Raw genomic sequence first — 9,046 nt, 5'->3', positions numbered from 1 at the left:
CATGTCACACCCTAGGGTGTTCCCATTTTTTTGCCTTTTTCCAGAAATTAGACCAACGAAGATTGCTCCTCAATTGGCCCGTTAGCCTAGGAGATATATGGTGAGTGTCTTGGGGGCAGATTCTTGCCCACCCTTTCACTGTGATAATACAAGTGTTTGGTTACTAACTCAATTGGGCTTCTAATTTCAAAGGTGTTTAGAAAGGGTTATGTTCGAGTGGTCACAATCAGCAATGTTTTACACTTCGTTGAGGAAGGCCTCCCAGTGTGTAGAGGTTACGCTCTATAGATTTTAATGTACCATATAAGCATTGGGGGAGACATAATGTCATTGTGACAGCATGTAACACTCGTCGCATATGATTTTCATCACATACACATTTATTTATAGTGGTTTGGATTACTTGACTTTAGTCGTTGCCACTTAGGTCATTCCCTTTCACTTGGCCTTATGGGCTACTTGGGAGGCAGGCCTTCTAAAAGTGTTATCCTAATGCAAAAAATGAAATAAAGCATGAAAAAGGTGAGTCTAGATTTTTTATCACCCAAAATAGGGGATAGCGTACACATATCACCTTGAAGGGATGAAGAACAATGATTCATTCTAAACCTTCATTGCAATGTTTTCTAAACTATTAGAGATGTTTCTCCAAAAATACATGGGATTCATTTTTAACCTTCATAGCAATTGTGAAAAATAAAACAAGTTGTTTGTGGTTTATTTTATTTGCACCAAACTGAAGTGTTTCTAATCTACCCCTGCAGAGAAAATAGTGTTAGTAGACACATGATGGGCTATCTAGCCTTATTTTTTAATTTTTTTTAGTTACAGAGCTCTGTTTTTTCATAGACAAAGAGCAATTATGATAAAAACCAATTTTTAATTAAAACAAAATGAAAAAAAAAAACTAATCTAGCAATTGCAACCTAACTATTGAGCAAATGTGAATTGATATCAGATCAATTGTGAAAAGAGATCAGATCAATTGTGAATTGATATACCATCAAATGTGAATTACCGTAGTAGCAATTGCAATGTGGTGACTGGTCAATTGTGAATTGATATAAGATCAATTGCTCATCAGTTAAAAAATAAATAAAAATTATTTTTTTAAGAAACAGCAGAAAAAGACAGAAGATAGAGAAGTTATTCGGCAATTATGTTATCCCACACCACTTGAGCCATCATATCGATGTCATCATAGAATTTGTACTTGGCTAAGAAATGGTGGATATTTCTATGATACTGGTCAATCTCCTCTTTTTCCTTAATCTCACAAAGCTCCCTTTCTGCCTTTAGGAGTCTTTGATATGTTCTTTGTTCTCTCCTATGTTTTTTTTCCCTTCTTGCACCTAAAATTTTGAATGTTACCTTTCCTGCCATTAGATTAGATACATTTTATATACAGAAAATGAAATCTCCAAAATTTAATGATTTTTCTGGGTTAGGTGCACAAGATTACACAATAAAGAAACGACAAAAGACTTTTTAATTTTGCAACCCCTTAAGGCAATTGTGAGATATTTTAGCAATTGCAGTGCACCCTTTGATCAATTGCGAAGTATTATGAGCAATTGCAAATTTCTGTGTATGCAAATGCGAAATCAGGATTCCTCTACATGTATAGATCTGCAAAATCATTCAAAACAAAAGGTGAAGATTATCATGCTTCACGTTGGGTTCACCAAATGTATCTAGGGGTAAATTAAGTGTAAATGACATAATAAGATTATTAGAGTGAATCACCAACTCTAATCTTATCAAATTAATCCTAAATTACAGTGAAATAAAGCTAACATCAATTGAATTATGAAATGAAACTAATTAAAAGCTCCCTCAATTGATGCAACATGGCTTCCATTTCTCTTCTCCAATTTGTGTAGTAGGTGGCTCTCGGGTATTGCACTGGAATTCCTGCATATGCTTAACACAAATATTTTGAAGACTGTGATTCTCTAGATTGAATTGAGAAAAGAGGTTGAATTTACAGATTTTCAACACAAAGGAGGTAAGAAATAAAACTCAAGTGTTGATTGCTAGATAGTTGATTTAGATTGATCAGTTAACAGAGTTGATTGATTTGTTAACTCAATAGATTGGAGAGTGAACTAAATAGATTGGCTAGTGAACTCAATTGATTGATTAGAAGACTAAATTGATTGACTAGTCAAAAAATAGTTGATTTGGAGTGGAAAGGGGTGATTGAAGAGTTAGCTGAGTTAACTAATTAGTCAACTAATTTGATCATTAAGTTATGATTTCAACATGTGTTGTAGAAATAAGTCGCAATTAATTAATTAAATAATATTTAATTAATATACAAGATAGGGTTAATTGAACAAAATGATTTGAGAATAGAAATTGAATGATTATAAATGTTGAATGTGATGATTAGAAGAAATAATTAATTTAATTAAATAATTAAAGAATTACTTAATTAAATAGACGAATAATCAGTGTAGGATGAAAGAGACATTTTTAGGTGTCTACAGATACCTTAGTTCAAGAAGAGATTGTTAACATCTCTTTCAAAGATCTCCCTCTCAAAGGTGAAACTTTAGAGAGTAATGTTGATCCTTCTCCTAGAGAGTTTATTCCCCATGTAGATCTTTTGATGATAGAGGATGATATGATGTTTCCTACTAATACTCTTCCTTCTAAAACATCAATGCCTACTCCTAGTCTATCTCCTAAAATTGATCTTATCCATGATAATATTTTAGTGCAAGAAGAGAATATCAACAATTCTTCCAACAATCTTGTCCATTATTCTTCTAAAATTCATAAGGACGCCTTTGATATTCCTAAACCATCTTCAATCAATTTGATACATGTGAATGAAACACCTAATAAACCCCTATTCATAGTTCACGGTGCTCTTCCTTCTCAAATTTATTAACGTAAGCCTATCTTAGTGGTTAAGGTGGATATGCTAATGATTCTTTTTGCACTCCTAAGAAACCTGTTATTACTATGCAAAGAGGTTATCCTACTAAGAGCCCTTATAAGTATGCTAATAAAATCACTAAAGAGATTTATCATGTGGTTTCTCATACCTACAACACAAGAAACAATAGGCAACCTAATCCTCTTCCAATTATCCCAACTTCACTTCCTCCCTCTCAACCTACTCTTCCACAAGCACCTTGTATATCATAGACTCTTAGTAAGGAGTATGATCTCATTGAACAACTTAAATCTACTCCTGCCGAGATTTCTATTTGGGATTTGGTTCAAAATTCACCTTCTTATCATGGGATGATACAAGATGCTTTGAAAAACTTAGATGTCTTACCTGCAGTGACACCTAATAACATGGCTTCTTTGATTGATCCTAAAAACAAACCCAAAGCTCAAATTGCATTCACACAAGATGAGTTACCTTCTCATGAAATCCAACATCAATATGATCCTCTTATGATTGTGGTTATTATCAACAATAATGTTATACGATGAAACCTTGTGGACAGTGGATCTAACCTTAGTGTTTGTAGTGTGGATATTGGATAAGATTAATGTGGATCATTCTCTCATCGAACTTGCTTGTATTTCTATTCGAGGCTTTGATAATGTTGCTAAACAATCTTTAGGTATCATAACCTTTCCTATTAAGGTAGGTCCTATTACTTTATCTACACTTATTCATGGAATGCTTGGTAATTTGACATATAACCTTCTATTAGGGAGATCGTGGATTTATAGCATGCAAGTTGTCCCCTCAACTTTTCATAGGCAAGTCAAGTTCATTTATGACAATAAGACATACACCTTATTAGTTGATACCAATCTTCAAGCTCCATTAAAAGTTGGATCTTCTTGTTCAACTACTTCCCATTCTCCCAATCCTCCTACTTCTTCAAATACATCTATTTCCTTTAATGATCTTGTTCCTTCTAGTACTCCTGATTCTTCTACTCAATCAAAATCTCCTCCCAAAGATATCTTTTCTCTCGAAGGAGTGCTCTCAAATAATGATTGGGGATCTCTAGACTTTAACCCTACTTTTATAAGAGAGTATAGAGTATCTTGGAAAGAATCTAAGGATGATAAGTAGAAATATAAGGAGGAACCTAAAGAGCAACCCACTTTGTCTAAACAACTAAGTAGCAAATGTGTGGTTGCTTCTAATTCAAATAATTATTCAAATCCTTCCTCTAATTCATATAGCACTAAGAACTATGAGGCACAACCATCTCTTTCTTATTTGACATCCCTTTATGGTCCTATTTTTCACGTTTTAGCTAAGAGTGGCTATAATGGCAATGGTTGTGGCACAAATGAACAAGGAATTAAAGTTCCTTTAGAACATAACACACATGAAGCTTCATTTAGACTTGGATATAATCCTTCTAATCCCACCAAAGCATCTAAAAGACCATCTCTCAATTGGAATGCTATATTTAGTAATGATGATGACCTCACCTCAATTAAATCATCTTCTACTTCTTTCAACACTCATCCCCCTCATAAGGAAATCTTAATGATGAACAAATATTTTTATGAATCTCCTCAAGAGATTTCTAATCCCACTTATGAGACTTTATCTTCTACTCATTATAAAATCCCTTCTTCTAGGAATAAGGCACTAATGAATTTCACTTATCCCTCTCCTAATATTTCTTGTGTGCAAGAAAAGTATGACTTAGTGACATATTCTTCTCCTATAAACTTCTCTCTTTCTAAAGACTTTTTAACATTCATCATCTTATACATGTTTTTAATCTCACTTATAGTAGATAATTTAACATGTCATATTCAAATACCTCATTCAATATATCATGTCTTTAAATAACATTAATGGCTATTATGTTTCTCATCATTATGTGACATTGGTAGCTCACTTATTGGGGGCTCATTGTCATTCATGATGGTACAATTTCATGTGAAATCATGCTTGCGGAAGAAACATAATAGCCTATTTATATTTCATATCTTCTCCCTATATATGGGGGGCAAGAGTGATTTCAAACATATCTCCTTCTTAAGATTAAAATTTCCCCTTTGTGAAGTAGTGTCTTCTATAAGGATTTCTTATTGATTGTAGAGGTGTATTCATATTTGAATTCCTTCTCTCATATTGGAACAAGCATCCCTAACGGGTATCTTAAGTACATATCCTTCATTGGGACCTCCTCCTTGGTGTTGGAAGTCTTTGATCATTCATCAATTTCTTTTCTTCATTGATTAGTATATTTTATAATAAACCCTTCTATTTTGTGAATGTGCATGTCCCTGATGGGTATCTCTTGCCTTCTTTTAGAAGAGTGTTTCTATAAATAATCTCTCTTTGATCTCATTTAAATCCTCCATTATTTTCCAATTTCCTTTATGGAGTTGCATTTTTTTTGGATTATATCTCCTGCATATCATTTATCATTTATCATGTCTTAGATAAGGTGTTCATTCTCAGAACCAAGGTCCAAACCCTTAGAGTGAGATGTTCACAATGTTAGACATTCATCACTTGGAATTTGCATTATATGTCTTATACAGGTTGAAGCATACTCGGGCATAGACTCCTATGAGGTGCTTCGAACCTCACTTGCACACACGTGCACAAGGTTGAGTGGAACTAGCGGTGTTCTCACTCTCCTGCCTTACATGGATCACCTAGATAAAACTTCTAGAGGTGAGTAGTCCATGTTTTCTCTCTCTCATCATTCTTCTCATGGATCACCAAAGTGTGTATCCATGATTTCTATCTATTCTTCCTATTCTTCTCTTTGCATTTGTTTCCATTTAAATCTTTCATCTTGTGTTAGAGAACTCTCAAATCCTCACACTCTTTGTTGTGTTGGAATTGAGGTTTAGTCCTCTTTCTTACCAAATGATTCTCCATTAGTATTGGATCTTGTATCAAATCTTCTTGTGAGCATTTGTCATCAATATTCTTTCACAATTCGATGTGGTAAACATGATACCATGTTTCAACTCACTAAATTAGCAAGCTGAAATAGGGGGCGCATATAGCTACCCTCAAATTTTCATCACCTTCCTTAGTAAGAATTTAGGTGATTTTGTGATTTTATCTAACATGCAATTTTGTAGGATGTGGTTCCCAACTGTGTACTATAGATACTGTTGGGGGCTTCATCCAACAACTTGTGGATATATCCTTTTTCATGAATGATTACTTTTCTTTACTTTAGCTTGCATATGCACATAGTATCATATGACCGCTAAAGTAGGGGCTAAATGTAGCATTGTAAATTGTACACCCTTGTTGGGGTGGTACAATTCTACGCTTAGTCTAGCACCCGCCTTAGTGTGTTTTCATCTTGCATTGTAATTTCTCTTTAAGCATTTAATTGATTAATTTAATTAAATCTAAAGTCATATTTCATCACTACCCACATCATAAAATTGGGCCCTTTACCCTAAGTGTTCCCCTTTTTATTTTATTCCTCCAATAAATCATTAAATCATAAACCCTAATTATGTCTTATATTGACCTTTAAGGCCCGATTTCGCATACCAAAACATCTCTAAATCAGTTGTAACTTTGGGATTCACTCTAATATCATTATATCTAGCAGTCCTGAAAAATTTGGTGAAAAGTTGGTCAGACATCCCCGACATTTTTCCCAAAATTTTGGGAGCATACTTCTATGATATTATAATGCTTAACCCCAAGAAATTGGCAGAAAATTCAATCTCTAAGTCAGCCTAAAGTCAAAATTAAGGTCCAGGGTTCCATATATAAGAAATTCTCTTTCTTCATTTGAAGGAAAGTAGAAAAGGAAGATCATGAGTTGAATCAATAGAGTTGGAGCGATTTTGAAAGAGCCTTCTATGTAGTGAAAGAAAAGCTTATGTGGAGTCTTCAACAACATTAATCAAGCATTTATCATCAATTAGGAGCCTTGAAGACATTGAGGAATAATAGGAGATCAAGTGGCTTATATCTCTCCCTTGGGGATTGGTATGGTTTCATGTACTTTCATGTCTTTGTATGAGCTTATTTACACCCATTTTCACAATTACATTCATATTTTAGATCATTTAGCATATTTTATATAGAGAATTCTCATTTACATTTACATGCATGTAGGGTTTACTCTCCAAAGTGTAGGGTAGCTCTACTTTCTTATCTTTCTCATTTAGGATCTTGCATACACACAAGGTTCTAGCACACACATTTTCAATACATTATCGGCTATTTGTGGAGGTGGAAATCACCAAAACAAAGTTTTTGACCAAGTTTAATCCCTATAAAGACATCCAAACCCCCTTTTTTAGTTGCAAGTACAGGTACCCCGAAGACTTTCAAGACTACTAAAAGGCACAAGGACTATCTTGAGGCCTCACATCTATCCCAAAATCATCAAGGACAGGGGCATGGCACCCTTGTCTACCCCAGGATAGGGGCGTGGCACCCTTCTCCCCCCACTTTCATGTAAAATTTGGCAAAATCTGGCAGGTTGAGGGCTCAGAACATCAAGATTGCAGTCTCTCAGTTGCAACTTCATGTTTGTAGAATCGGGACAGGGGTGTGGCACCCCTGTCTTGGGTAGTTTTACTTAGCTTTTGGTGCCAGTTACACATTCAAATTCCTCCCTCTTATTTTATTTCAGTATCTCAGTTTTAGTCCTGCAAGTTTCTACAATTTCAGTTCATATATGCTTAAGTGTTCATCTCCTAGTCTAGTTGATCAATCACACCCTATTTTTCACATCTTCTCTTCGTATACAACAAGAGGAATAGAAACCCTAAGATATAATCCTTGTCTCTCTCTTTTTTACAAGAAGTAGCCAAAGTGATCTATCTCCCTAGGCTCTTTTTTGTTCCTAATGTGTTGGTAAAAGTGGGATTAGGTCCTAGTCACCCAGTCTCACTTTTTCCCCTCCACAAGAAGAAATTGTGAATCTTAGAAAGGAACTTGAAAAGTGAAAAGATGCATTGGATAAAATATGAGGGCAGCATTGATGCATTGGATAAAATGTTGAACAAACAAAAGCACTCCAAAGACACAGAGGGTATTGGATTTTATGTTGTTCAATTCTCTAAAGGTGAAGACTCATCCAATAAATAAATACACTTCACCTCATCAAGTGAAAATGGAAACATACAAACTTTTATAGTCAACAAACCCACTGAGAGGAAGACATATGTTACTGCTACAAAGAAAAAACATGAGGATCTAAAAGGAAAATCCAAGATAGATGATAGAGGCTTCACAAAGGTCAAGGACACAAGGAATAATTCAGGACGATCGAGTTATGTTGCTTCAAGGAGACCAATGAAAAATACATTCAACAAAAATTGGTATGTACCCTAATTCCATGGCTACTTCTATAAATGTAATACGTATGGCATAGAATTGTTGATTGTAATCTTATGCATAGGTCTCCTCCTAGTTATGAAAGTAGGAATCCTTTTGCTACTCTCAGAGATGTTGATACCATTTCTTATCATTGCAATTGTGTCAATCATAGAAGTTATGAGTGTAGGAGAAAAGTGTCTTATTCCTATAGAAATTTCTCAAGTTCGTCGTTCAATAGAAATGTTAAATGTTATCATTGTCAAAACTTTGGTCATATAGCAAGCATTGTAAACTTAGAGCAGCTAAACAAAAGAAGAAAATGTCAACCTTGGAACCAAAGACAAAATCAGATCAGAATGTGATAGTAGAGAAGAAGAAAGAAACAAAACAAGTTTGGATGGAAAAGGAGAAGGACAAAAATGAGTAAAGTTTGATTGTCCAAACTGCCCTACATGCAAAAAGAAAGAAGTTATGGGTAGTAGATAGTGGCTGCTCCAACCACATGAATGGTGACAAGAAAAATTTCATTAAGATTGAAGATTGGAATGGAGGCTCAGTAAGGTTTGGAGACAACTCTTCAATCAAAATAAATGGAAAGGGTACACTAAGCATAGACAGAAAATTAAAATCTCATGATGTATATTATGTGGAAGGTCTAAAACATAATCTGTTGAATGTAAGTCAAATGTGTGACAAGGCATACAATTTTAAATTTGACTCAAAAGAATGTGAAATAAGGAAAGCTTTGGTCAATTGCTTGCAAAAGGAAAAAGGACTAATGGA

Source organism: Cryptomeria japonica, chromosome 5, assembly GCF_030272615.1.
Source record: "Cryptomeria japonica chromosome 5, Sugi_1.0, whole genome shotgun sequence".
Lineage (NCBI taxonomy): Eukaryota > Viridiplantae > Streptophyta > Pinopsida > Cupressales > Cupressaceae > Cryptomeria > Cryptomeria japonica.
The sequence above is the reverse complement of the archived record's forward strand: the minus strand, read 5'-3'. Positions refer to the sequence as shown.